Genomic DNA, 13574 nt, shown 5'->3' on the forward strand with positions numbered 1-13574 from the left:
GAGAGGTGATAGTATGAGTAAGACATTTGTCAAGCTTAACCCTAAAGCAGTTTTGAATTAGATTTTTTCATACTATTAGTATGCATAAATTCCTGAGGATGCTTCTTGGTAGGCAGTATAATTGCGATGCTAGTGAGTATGAATGAAGTAGCAGGGCTATTATTGATAACTCTTGGATCTAAGCCCTTAGCTTATAAATATTGAAGATGTGTTAACATGTATTGATGTTTGGTCATGAACTCTGGGGCAGTGAGATACATAAAGAAGGCACTGAATACATAATAAATGAAGAAGCCAAGACTCTGCTGTTACAGTGATGATGTACTTTCATAGGAATTTTTTTTTCCACATGGAGAATATTCTTAAGTGTCAAATTTTTGGAAAGGAGTAGTATGGACTCTTCTAGTGCACAGGTTTGCCAAACTTCAAGAATTTACACACAAAAAAAATCTCATAGGAAGCTTCTCAGAGAATGTGGTGTATTAGGTATTCTAAAGATAAAAGTTTGGTCTTATTACCCGTGTTATTTTCCATCTTAACACTAGTAATCCATTTTGGAAACCAATTTCTACACACTATTAGGTGAATATCATCTCACTGAGTTATCAAAAACTGAATGAGCACACTCAACCCCAGTCAAATATTTTGTCTTGTATACAGCAATGAAAGATATATGAAATGAATGGTTGACTTTGAGAAAATGAATTACTTAAAGTTGTAGATTTTGCTATTAAATATGGAGTCATCTTTTCCTGATTTAGGAGAAATCTGAAGCTATAAAGAGAATTTTCATGAGCAAAAGTAATTAAAATATATATGTCAATGAAAAACTTACATTTATTTCTTAGACTTTTTTTTTTTTGGAGGATTCAGGGAAAAGCTATTAGATCAAGCTTTTGATGGTGGAAAGAAAGTTTTGACCGAGGATTTTGTCTTCCTTTCCTTGAGAAGTTTTCTGAATATGAGTTTTAACAATATGGGTAATCAGAAATTTGGAAAAGAAAAGAAAAGGCTAGTCTTGCAGGATGTCACGAAAGGGCATGAGCAAGCATTAAACAAAAAGAACACACACAGAAAAGACCCCTAAAGGGATGAATACCCAGCTTGTCACAAAAATGCTTAATGATGGAGTAAAGATAAATTTGTCAGTTCCTCATATGTTGAATATTCATTGTATAGTCTATGCAGCTGTATCTTAGAATGCTGTTTCCTTTTTTTAAAAAAATATAAAGCAGATTACTGATTTATTCTTAGGAATTTTATTGTGTAACTTACATGCCAAAGTGAGCTATTATGAGACAGCTCTTTAAATGATTATTTTGCTATCCTCAGTAATTTTTTTCTTATTATATGATCAGATTTATGGTATACATTTTGATTTGGAAATAGGCAAAGATTATATGAAAATGAACATTACCTTATACTCAGGGCATTCTGATTGGTATTTATTCAGTGTTAAATAAAACTAGTGCCATGTTTAAAGAATATATGCACATATATGTTCAGGTATGAACATTGTTCCTGATTGCTTATAAATAAGAGATATTAATTATTTCTCTAGGAAATTTCACAGATTAATGCAAAGTCCAATCATGGTCTTAGATCCAACAACATGTGATTCAAATTTTACAGAGCTTGGGAGTAACATTAAAAATATCTTATTGGAGTTTGTAACTTGGAAGTAACATTAATAATATCTCATTGGAGTTTGTAATTCTATATTCCAAACTGATTTAAATTACCATTTTAAACTTTTAAAGTAACTCTTAAAGATAAATATTTGTCTTCATATCTGTCTAATCTATCTGTCTATCCATCCATCCATTCATCTGTGGGAAGTATAATACCTGATTGCAGAAGTGGATTTGAGATGAAGCTTTCTCACGCTTAAGCTTCAGGGCCCCCAACTTGCTCAGGCCCCTTCCAAAGCTCAGTTTATTTTCCTCCAGGGATGCAGAGAGGAAGCCTGGGGATTATGCTGCACATGGTGGCCCTGGCCTGTGGGTGGTTCTGGGTTGCCAGCATCTCCACATCTATTGCAGCCCCAGGTGAAAACCTGACCCTGCTAGATCTCATTGTTCCTCCAGCTCCTGTCATATTCTCTTTAACTCCCAGGGAGAAGGTTTTGAAAAATGCTATTCTCTCCTTGCTTGGAATGGGGGGCTCTAAAGGCCCTGGTTTGTGGCCACTTGTCCTCTCTCTCCACCGGGGCCAGCTCACAAGAGGCAAGAAGGATCTAGTCAAGTCAATTGGGTGAGCCATGTCTTGTGAGATCAAAGTGCTGAGATCCTCCAAGAACTTGCCCACAGGGAGTATAAAATACCATAAAACCATGGTTTTAGAGTAAACATAAAACAACATTTAAAAAAAAGTAAGGCCGGGCGCGGTGGCTCACGCCTGTAATCCCAGCAGTTTGGGAGGCCGAGGAGGTGGGGATCAGGAGGTCAGGAGATCAAGACCATCCTGGCTAACGCGGTGAAACTCCGTCTCTACTAAAAAATACAAAAAAATTAGCCAGGCGTAGTGGCGGGCGCCTGTAGTCCCAGCTACTTTGGAGGCTGAGGCAGGGGAATGGCCCGAACCCGGGAGGCGGAGCTTGCAGTGAGCCGAGATCCCGCCACTGCACTCCAGCCTGGGCAGCAGAGCCAGACTCCGTCTCAAAAAAAAAGTAAAACTCTGTGTGCTAAAGCTGGAAAAAACTTTCTAAGTTATCAGTAGCACCAAATGAATTTCCACCAACCATCCTAGGGGAAAGACTGAATTATCTTTTTATTAAAATGATATTCAAATTGTTGCGTAAAGAGGCAACCAAAGAGAATAAATCCAAACATGTAGGGGAAAAAGTATTATTGAGGAATTATAGAAATGGCTAATTATTAATAATGATGAAATGTTATTTTCATGGATTTCATTATGTTCATTGATTTGTCTGCTTTTAAAAACTTCATGATTTGTTATGAGTCCTTTCCTTGTTCTAAATAGACTCACATTCAGACCTACTTTTGTATACATAATTTTATATTATTTTTTGAAAAATAGGGGCCAGGCTACACAAAACCTAGATTCCTTTTCTGCCCAGCACGTAGTAGCTGTTTTATTCCCCCTCTCGATCCATTAAATTTGCATTGACTACATAAGTGATAGTAATTCTATGTACTAAAATTTATCATATATGAATATATATTTTCTATTATTTTACACTTACTTATCATGCTATTTGTAGTAGGTTAAATGGTGGCCCCAGAAGATATGTCTATGTCCTAATACCCTGAATTGTAAATGTTATCTTATTTGGGAAAAGTTAACAAAATCTTACTTGGAGAAGTCTTTGAATCTATAATTATTAATAATCTTGAGATAAGAAAGTCATCCTTGATTTCCCAGGTAGGCCCTAAATCCAATGATGAGCGACATAGCAGACAGACAAAAGAGGAAGAGGCAACGTGAGCATGGAGGCACCATTGGGGTGGTGTGTACACAAGTCAAGGGATGTCAAAAACCACCAGTGGCTGTTAAGAAGCAAATAATGCAATCTCCCTTGGAGCCCCTAGAGACAGTGCAGCCCTTATGCACCTCAATCATTTTCTGATTTCTGGCCTCCAGAAATGTAAGAGAATACATTTCTGTTGTTTTAAGTCATTATTCAGTTTATGGTAATTTGTTACAACAGCCACAGGAAACTAGTACACATCTAATTTTATCAGAAATATTTTCTTATGTTATCATTGATGCACGTTTTAGTGTAGCAAAAGCAAACGACTAGAAATTAAGTAAAGGAGGTGGCAATATGGACAAAGAGGGAGAAACGCATGGAAGATTTGTGAAGACAGAGCAAAATCAGAAATTTATATTCATAGAACAGAAAATTCAAACAAGTTTTTTTCTCTTCTTTTTCAATTTTTTTTTTCTGATATTGCAGTTTATTATTTTCTATTTGTATGGGACAAGGGCTTCGTTAAAGAACAGAACCTTTCTGGCCGGGCATGGTGGCTCAGGCCTGTAATCACAGCACTTTGGGAGGCAGAGGTGGGTGGATTACCTGAGGTCAGGAATTCGAGACAAGCCTGGCCAACATGGTGCAACTCCATCTCTACTAAAAATACAGAAATTAGCTGGGTGTGGTGCCAGTAATCCCAGCTACTCGGGCGGCTGAGGCAGGAAGAATCGCTTGAGCCCCCAGGAGGTGGAGGTTGCAGTGAGCCGAGATCGCGCCATTGCACTGCAGCCTTGGCAGAGTGAGACTCTGTCTCAAAAAAAAAAAAAACCAATTAGACCCTTTCTTTACACTTTGGTTGTGATTTGGGAAACAGTCAAGGATCATTAAGGCACTTCTGGGACCAGAGTCACAGGAGGAGTTAAGAGATAGACACAAACATTCTGAAACAATAACTTTACAAAGAGGCAAACTATTTTAGCTATATGAACAATCACCTAAAATGCATCTTTTAAAAAAATATACGGGTTAAAAGTATATCATCACAACAGGAGATTTTGAATTTTCTTATTTGTCCTAGGTTCAATCTATTAATGCTTCTGTTTAATTGAGTATATAAAAATCTTAGGTTTTTTACAATTATTTTTGTTTACTATTCACTTAAGTAAACCTACTTAAGCATTTTTTTCCTTAGGTGTACAAGTGTTTTCATGTAAATATATATAAGATATAATCACATAATAATAGATGAACAAGTTTTCTTCGTTACACAAAGACAATGCTCACTTAGGAATTAAAGCGACGTGACTATTAGAAAATAAGATTTCTGCCGGCTGCGGTGGCTCATGCCTATAATCCCAGCACTTTGGGAGGCAGAAGCGGGCAGATCACGAGGTCAGGAGTTCAAGACCAGCTTGGCTAATATGGTGAAATCCCGTTTCCACTAAAAATACAAAAAGTAGCCGGGCGTGGTGGCATGAACCTGTAGTCCCAGCTACTTGGGAGGCTGAGGCAGAAGAATTGCTTGAACCTGGGAGGGGGAGTTTGCAGTGAGCCGAGATCGCACCACTGCTCTCGAGCCTGGTAGAGGAAGATTCTGTCTCAAAAAAAAAAAAAAAAAAAGATTTCAATCATATAAATATATCTTAGAGAGAATGCTGAACTAACATATATAGAAATATTATTTTAATTTTATCCAAGAAAGTAATTAAACTATTTATATTTAACAATGGCTTCCTATTTTGGTGTTTCTGTGTATTGAATTGTCATATATCATCTTTGGAAGATGTAGTCATTTTTCTTAAAAATTGATGAAATTATGAGTTATAGCCATTGAGAACCAGACTTACTGTGCTTTGTAAGAATAAAGATTATGGCCAATGTTATATTTTAAAAATCAGATCAAGAAGGACTGGTTTCTCTATCTTGTTTTGTACAAGAGGAAATTTTTTTTTCCTAAAGGGAATACAATGGATTTTTATCAACATTGGCCTAGATCGTGAGGGTTGCTAGCCTCTGTCCATTAGCAAGACAAGTGGAAGATAATAGGTTCTATTATTTTAATCTCCCCTTTTCCCCATCCCGAACTATCCTCTGAATCCAATTTTATTTATAAATAGTATAAATTGCTTCTCATTGTCCTCAAGTTAAGTGTAAGGTGTTTAACATTCATGAATAAGCCCTTTTGAGTTAAGTGATTCTATCTCCTGTTACTGCCTCCCCTCCCCATCATGCTCAGCCGTCAATCATTTTATATTCTAATTATACTGAATTATTGAACCATGCTATTCTACATCTCTGCACAACGTTACAAGTATGGAAAGGGTTCTAGATGAGATGCAAACATGATGTAATTTGCAAAACTGGTGGGGTGGGCCTTTTTTCTGTGTATTGAGACATCTTTTAGAAGAAGTTGTCCTCAGGAAAAATGAAGAATGAGTGTGTTATAGCAGAACCAATCTCAACATATTGTCAATCATTTATCCACCTCCTTCTTGAGCTCATGTCTGAATCCTATGGAGGCTAAGTCAGAAAAGACTGTAAAAACAAGTCATCAAGCAGTTTCCTTAAAAATCTTTGTAAAACATTAGGACTCCAGAGGCATTGTTTTGTAAATCTTCTCCCTGAATGGAACAAAATACAACTCCCTGGAGATTTGATTATATGAAGGCTACACTGGCGGCCCCCAGGGAATTGTGGTTCTTTGTTGTATGATGGTACTCTGAATCTATTGATACCAAAGAGGTGCCCTTGGGAACATACTTTTTCCTCTAAGGCCATATAAGACACTACATGGGATCTCATAAATATCTGATGGTAATGATGGTGGAATTGGTAAGGACTGGGCATTCCGAATTAGTAGGCAGAGAAAAGATATCAGGAAATTGGCACTGCTGGTTTTAATTTATTACCTCTTTTAAAGGCTTCAGACATCTCAGATCACTTCAAAGTTCCAGTATCTTTCCTGCCCATACACGCTCCCTTTTACCTGTGTCAACAATGAGCTTCTGAAGCACTTGTGGTCAGTAGAAGATCGGTTCCAAAGCAGCCTTCTTTTAGAGCAGGTCTTGAAAGACTCTTAATTGGTCACGGGTTTTTGTTTATTTTTTAAATTACCCATATAAAATGTCACTTTTTTCAGAAAACCCTTTTTCCAACAACCTCACTGAAGCTCCACAGCGATTTGGCTATAATCTCTTTTGGGCCACCTCCGCATTTTGCGTATGCTTCTGTTCCTGCAGTTGCACATTTTATGTATACTGTCTCCCCGTTAAGAGTTTCTCATTCTTGCTGGTTTCTAAGTGTCTAACACAGTGTCTTGGCACATATTAGGAACTTAATAAATTGTCAAATAAATGAATGGACTGAATTCTACTTTTAGGCCAAGACTATTTCTTTAGACATTACCAACATCAGAAAGTAGATATTTCCTCATGCCCCTTCAGTATCCATTATGCTTTAGCTCTTATTTCCCTTCTTAGGTATACAAACCTTCATCTCCCCTTCACAGTAGGCAACCCTATTCTGGTAGTTTGTTTGTTTTGCCTCCCTCCTTCTCTGTCTTTCCAAACTTAATTATTCAGTGTTCTAGTCAATGGAACCTTGCTAAGTGACTGCATCTTTTCTGATTTACTCATTTATGTTGCTATATTAATGATTAGAAGTGGCTAAAATGTGTTCCTTTAATTACTATTTAAATATTGTCAAACGGAAAGTGTCCTCACAGGGTTAACAAGGATCATATGCCAGGTTCTGGGCAGAAATATAGTTATAATTAAGAATTGACCAGGCTGCACTTTGGCCCCCTTCCTTGTAATTTGATGTCACCTAGCACTAGATAGTAGCTATTTGCATGCCCATTGTTCTTATAGATAGGATTTCTGACCGTAGACTCATAAGGCTTTTATGTAAGAGTTGATTTGCATCCCCATTGTTCCTATAGATAGGACCACTGACATTAGAATCATAAGGCTTTTGGTTTAAGAATTACTTAAGATCTTCTTCAGGTCCTGGATTCCAGCAGAACAGCTGACAGTAATCAGTTTAAAGACTCCCCTCATGCCCCCCCATACCTAGACCCCTCACGCCACAGAGGAACTGAACCAGCCTGAGAATGTGGTTTATTCTTCTCCTCATCCCATGACTTCATCCTGCACTATTCAGCCAATCAGCAATCCCCCACACCTCAGCCCACTCCAAATCATCCTTTAAAATCCCTAGTCCTAAACTCCTTAAGGAGGTACATTTGAGGTTTCCTCCCGTCTTCTTGTTCAGCTGTCCTATGGGTAGTAAATATTTTCTCTGCACCAATTCCTGATGTGTCAGTATATTGACTTGCTGTGCATTGGGCAAATGAACCTATTACAAAACTATAAAATTTCACTAGAAAGGAAGCCCTTTAACTTAACTCTATTATGGTGAGATTTTGGTCTCTGTGGCAGGTGTGCAGATGAGATTTTTGATGAGGGGGTATTTTTCAGGCATCCTTGCCATACTTTTTGACTTCCTATAATGTTAGTCCACTTTCTCCAAAATGAGTAAATTGCTCTCGGCTGTAAGGGTATTCCAAGATAACTGAAGGCTCACTGAGGAGCAGGTGAGATGTTCCATTTTTGTTTCCTAACTGACTTTACTACTCCCTTCTACATATGAGGAGCCTCACATTTATCATGGAATATCACTGAGCCGGATAAGACCAATAGTAACAGTTACTAGAAATGTCAGTTCAATGTGATCATCAAGATAGATCTGGTCTTTACGTTCTTTCTTGTTTGGCTTTATGATAACCCACAAATAAGGTTGAGCTGAAGTGAGGAAAGAATCTTTGCATAATAACATTGTAAGCTAAGATCTACTGGTCTCATGCAGAACTCAGCTTTGAGCACCAAAAAAAGTAATAGATCCAGGAGAACCCTAGAGGCCGGAAGCAGTTGTTGCATCCCATTATACACCAATACAGTTCAAAAGCTTATTAGTTGGTGGCTCAATAAAACTGCAAATACAAATATGTGTCTATAAAACTACAAAGCTTTCACATCATTACTCGATTACTTTTACGAACTCTGAATTCTACCAATGCTTGTAACTGTAAATGCAATCTTTTTGTTCTTCCATTTACCAGTAATGATCCTGGTTAGAGAAATGGGGGCATCCCAGGCAAGTAGCAGTGCCATATTGGGACAAAAGTTCTTATGATTCTTTCACCCCCATTTGCTGAAGAAAAGGAAGTGGTCTTAGAAATTGCCTCATATAATCTTATAACAATGCACATGAAGAAATTGGAGAAGTTAATTGGCTTTCTGTTTACGCAGTTTGCAAAAACCAGAAGCCAGGTTTTGACTGAGCGGATCAGAGCCAGAACATTTGTCTGCCTCTCAGTCCATTTATCCTTTCGTCATATCATGCATTTTAGGACTTAAATCCAGAGTGTGGCTCCTGCAGTATCTGAGAATGCAAAAATGGCTGAGGTGCTCTTGGAAGTTTTTAGAGTTTACTTCCCTGACAAAGGGAAAAAATTGAAGCGTACTTTTATGGCTTATTTTAAGTATTTACTAAATGAATTCTTGATTTTAGGCATTGAAAAATCTAAAACCACAATGAAGACCATACTACAAAACATGGACTATCTAATAATTATTAAATAATTGTTTTTAAAGAAGAAATTACTTATAAAACATATAATAACTATATTTACTTAACTGTAATTTGGAAGGGGTACTAAAATTTGAGAGCATTCTTTTTTCCCCCAATAAGTATTAAACAGGAATATTTTCCTATAAAGTTCTTATAAAGTGCCAGGCCCCATGGGAAGTGCTTAGTGTGCAATGAAAATAGTATAGGCATGACTCCTGTCTTCACTGGACTTATTATCTAATGGGGGATATAGGTAAGTAAACGAGTAAGACATACTGTGAAAAATTACCATTGTAGGGAAAGTACAAAGTATTGTGTGAGTATTTAGTAAGGGTACCTTATCCAGACGTAGGAAGTGTGAGAAGTTTTGCCAGGAGAAGTGCTATTTAAGCCACGAAGTCAATGGTGAAGAGAAGTTAACCTGGTGAAAATAGAAGTTGTCTACAGATGAGCAAGTGTTACAGATAGAGGGAGCAGCAAGTGGAAGAGCTGCAAATTAAAAGAGGAAATAATTTTCTAGGAACTGAGAGAAACTCAGGATTGTTGAAATATGCCTCCCATAATTTTTTTCTGTGGCTATTGCAATTGTAAGCACACAAGGTTATTTTTTCTCAGGGCACACATTGTTTATCAAATGAGTACCTTTTCTAGACCTGGACATTTAGGGAACAATTTTTATTCCTTTTTATTTTCTAAAGAAGGAGCTGAATACTAATCTCCAAACACACTGGTTGTTTATTATCTCCACCGGAGGTGGAGGTATGTGACTGGCTATGGTAATGTTGCTCCTAGGAGGAAATACCATGTTTTCACATGACTTAAAGCCTGTGAATCATGAAAAATAGATATCTTCTGTTGCCTGAATTGTGGCTGTTATCACTTGTAACTTAGAATGCAGGCATTGTGCTCAAAAGCCTTGTGCAACTTGTCATATACCATTGTAAGTGTGTTTCCAACTTCTAGCTGTCCTAAACTTTATTTTATATATTTTATACCTTTCTTGGTTATGTACAGCACCTCAAAATCCTATTTTAAGGCTTGGAAGTTTCTCAGAATTCTGCCACACTAGAAAATTATACTGGACAACTAAAAGGAAAAAGACATGAAGAAAATTATTGTAACCAATAATGCCTATTCATAGCAAACTGGTGATAAAGAATTATCCTGTTTATATTTCCCCACGTTGAGCCATCTTGTTCTTTTCTGCAACAGCTGGTACTTATATATTAAGTTGTGCCTTATTAAAGTGATTATGAAGATTTCTAAAGTACAAATATTTTCTATTATGTTATAATTATCAATCATCATCATCATCAATATTACTAACATTTGTGTCATGTAACTATATGTCAAACACTGTGCTAAGTGTTTCTATGCATTATTTCATTTAATTTATATATCATCCTTATGAAATAAGCTCTATTATTTTCTCTACCACATAGTTAAAGAAACTGAGGCATAGAAAGGTTATATACTTTGTCCAAAGTCACAGAGCTCATACATAGGCAGGAGAAATTTGAATCTAGGCTGAGTTCAAAGCTCATTTGTATATCAGATAGACTGTATTCCTGAAGACAGTGGCATCCTAAAAGATTGCAAGAAGAGTAAACTAGCAGCATGCTGAAGAAACCAAGTAGAGTATGTCAAGTAGAGTGTAATATTAATTTAAAAAAATGTTTCTTTGGTATGATGAACTATCTTCTTATGGGTATTTTCAGTATATGTATTAGGTTAAAATTAACTTTCAGTTCTTGTGGATGCTAATAAGCTGCCCTGTTTACCTTTAAGCTGAACTTTACAATGGTATTGTACCTTTATAACCTTGACATTTATTAGGGTTTGAAAAGTGTTGTTCACTGTTCACTCCTTTAGAAAAGAGAGTAAATGTACTCCTACTTAGAGTGCAATGAAAAAAAAATTTGTGCTATATGTGCTAAGTGTTTGAGTGTTTCTTTATGGCATATGAAGCACTTTTGCATTATCTCATTTTATTCTTACAGCTCTCCAAGAGAGATGGGATGGGTATTATTGCCCCCATTGTGCTGAAAAAGAAACTGATGCTTGGTGAGTGAAGGATGAACCAGAATTAGAAAATGGAACTCTAATGATCTTCCCTATATGCTGCTTCTCCTTATACAACTCAGAAGAAATACAGATTTTAGAAATTTTATAGGGAATAATATATGAGGAGATAAAGTCAGCTCTCCATTGAGTAAGCTAGAACATGACACTGTTCTTTGACTTGCTTAACATTACTAAATATGACTTGGCTGATGATATCACCCCAAACTGAAATTCCCGATTATCACAGCTCATAATGGTGCATGGTGTTTTGTTGGTCCTTAATTTGTGTCAGTGGAAGACGGCACTTCGCAGACTTCAGTTTTCCTCTTTTCCTAATACTAAAGCCACCACGAAGGGAGGAGAGATACCTATAAGGAGATGCATAATAAACCCCCAGGAAAACTTGGGAAGTTCTTGTATTTTTTATAGAGAAAACTAATTCCCTTGTATGGCTAGGGTTTAAAAAGAATTTGTCTTTTTAACAAATAAAGCCACAATAACTTTATTTTTAGAGCCCATTGTAATTAGAAGAAAACTCTCTTTCACAAACTTGCCACAGTATTTTTTGCTAAAATTTGTATTCAAAGAATCTGTGCTGTGTTTTAGAAAATTCAACTCTTGGCCAAAATTTTCCATGATTTTGTTACAGAAATAAGAATGAGGCAAGTGGCAAAATGATTAAGTTGAAAGTATAGATTTTGGTAAATAATGGGCAAGCACTGGAAGCAGACATGTTGAATAAGATTTTAGTAATAGCACCAATAAACCAACAGTATTAGCCGAATGCAAATATCTGAAATGTTTAGTGTGCGTAGAAGAGATATGAGGGCAAGTAGGGTCAAATTTAAAAAGGCAAAAAATCCATGTGTACTAGTCAATTAGATGCCAACTCGATAGTATATTTTAGGTTAAAGTAGTGTTAGTAATTTTACAATAATCACATACCATGGGATCTTTGTAGTCTCCAATATTGTGATTTTAAAAATTTCCTTTGATTGAAGAAATACTTTATTGTCAGATAACTACATGGAGTCGGAATCTTGGGTAGAAGAGTTGCCCATTGTCTTGGCCAAAACATCTGATGCTAACACAGAAGGCAGCAACTTGAAGAAAGTAAAATGACACAAGGGCTGATGGGCTGATTTAAGGCTCTTTTAGAAAGAGAGACTGAGGGCTACCCAGGGCAAACACTGCATGACTCTGGCAGTAGATCCAGTCTCTCTGCTTCAGACATGGGCCTTAATCAAATTTGTTGTAACTGGGGTTAGCACAACTCTAGTTTATGTAATTACCCTTAGCAATATCTATCATGGGTATGCCACAGACTAGCCCTGTGACCTTGAACTAATACTTAACCTCACTTGGTCTTTCTCTGTGGCACAATCAATACACTTTCTGTTCTTTTTTGGTCTTAACAGGGAATGCCTGTGAACAAATAACATAGTAAATGTGAAGTTGTTTTGAGTTTCTGAGGAAAAACACATTATCTACTAAAAATCATTGCTATTATTAAAGTTAATAATTATTATTAGCAGTACATTGGAATAAACAATCCTGCCAGTCAGGATTTGAGTAGCTTTTAGTTAAAAATCAACAGAGTTTAACTTAAATCTTATGATGGTTCTACTGAAGTAGATACAAGGTTTAGGTATAATAAAACAATTTTTTTTTTCTAGGAAGGGCATTGGACCATAGGTTGATTTAGGACCCCAAAAACATTTTCTTAGATTTTTTAAAAAATTGGAATTGGAAGGTGCTCCAGTATCAGACAAAACCTGCTCTGTTAGATGAGATTTCTTCAATTCAGTGAGAGCTGACTGTCTAGTTTTTGATTCTGTTCCTTCCATACATGCACCTTCCTTCTGCACTCCTCCATACATAACTGTGAAATAATTGTAAAAGCTGCATACTGAACAGTGTCAACTCAGCAACATACAAACACCTAGTGTTCAATTCTTTCCAATATCCTATCAGCATTATTTTTTGTTTCTGTACCCATGATATTGGCGTCACAGTAAATACTTATTACAGTCAATGTCTGTTTTTAGTAGAGGTGCATTTTCTTTCGCCTGTGCTTGCTGAAGTCTGGGGTATATAGGTAAGGTCTGGCTGCTCAAATGAGAGATTGCATGTTCTTTGTGTGGAATTTAGGGCACTTCTATGGTTGGTCATTGCGTCTTCTCCATCTAACACTGGTTGCTTGGTAAAACTTGGTGCAGCTGATCTCTAGTCTCCAAATGATGGCTCCCTGGTGTGAAACTTGAGATGTGCTTTGGTGCCTAGAGGGTATTCTCTCTGCAGCCTCCTAGCTTCAAAAATTCTATCTTTCTCTTACTTCTCACAACCCCTAATGGGTGGTCTCTGTGTGGGTTGCTGGAGTGACCACCTTCCTCTGCCTGAAATGACTTCTGCAGCCTGATCTAGATCCTTAGAAAACCCCAGA

The sequence above is a fragment of the Gorilla gorilla genome, chromosome 4 (genome assembly GCF_029281585.2).
Source record: "Gorilla gorilla gorilla isolate KB3781 chromosome 4, NHGRI_mGorGor1-v2.1_pri, whole genome shotgun sequence".
Taxonomy (NCBI): Eukaryota; Metazoa; Chordata; class Mammalia; order Primates; family Hominidae; genus Gorilla; species Gorilla gorilla.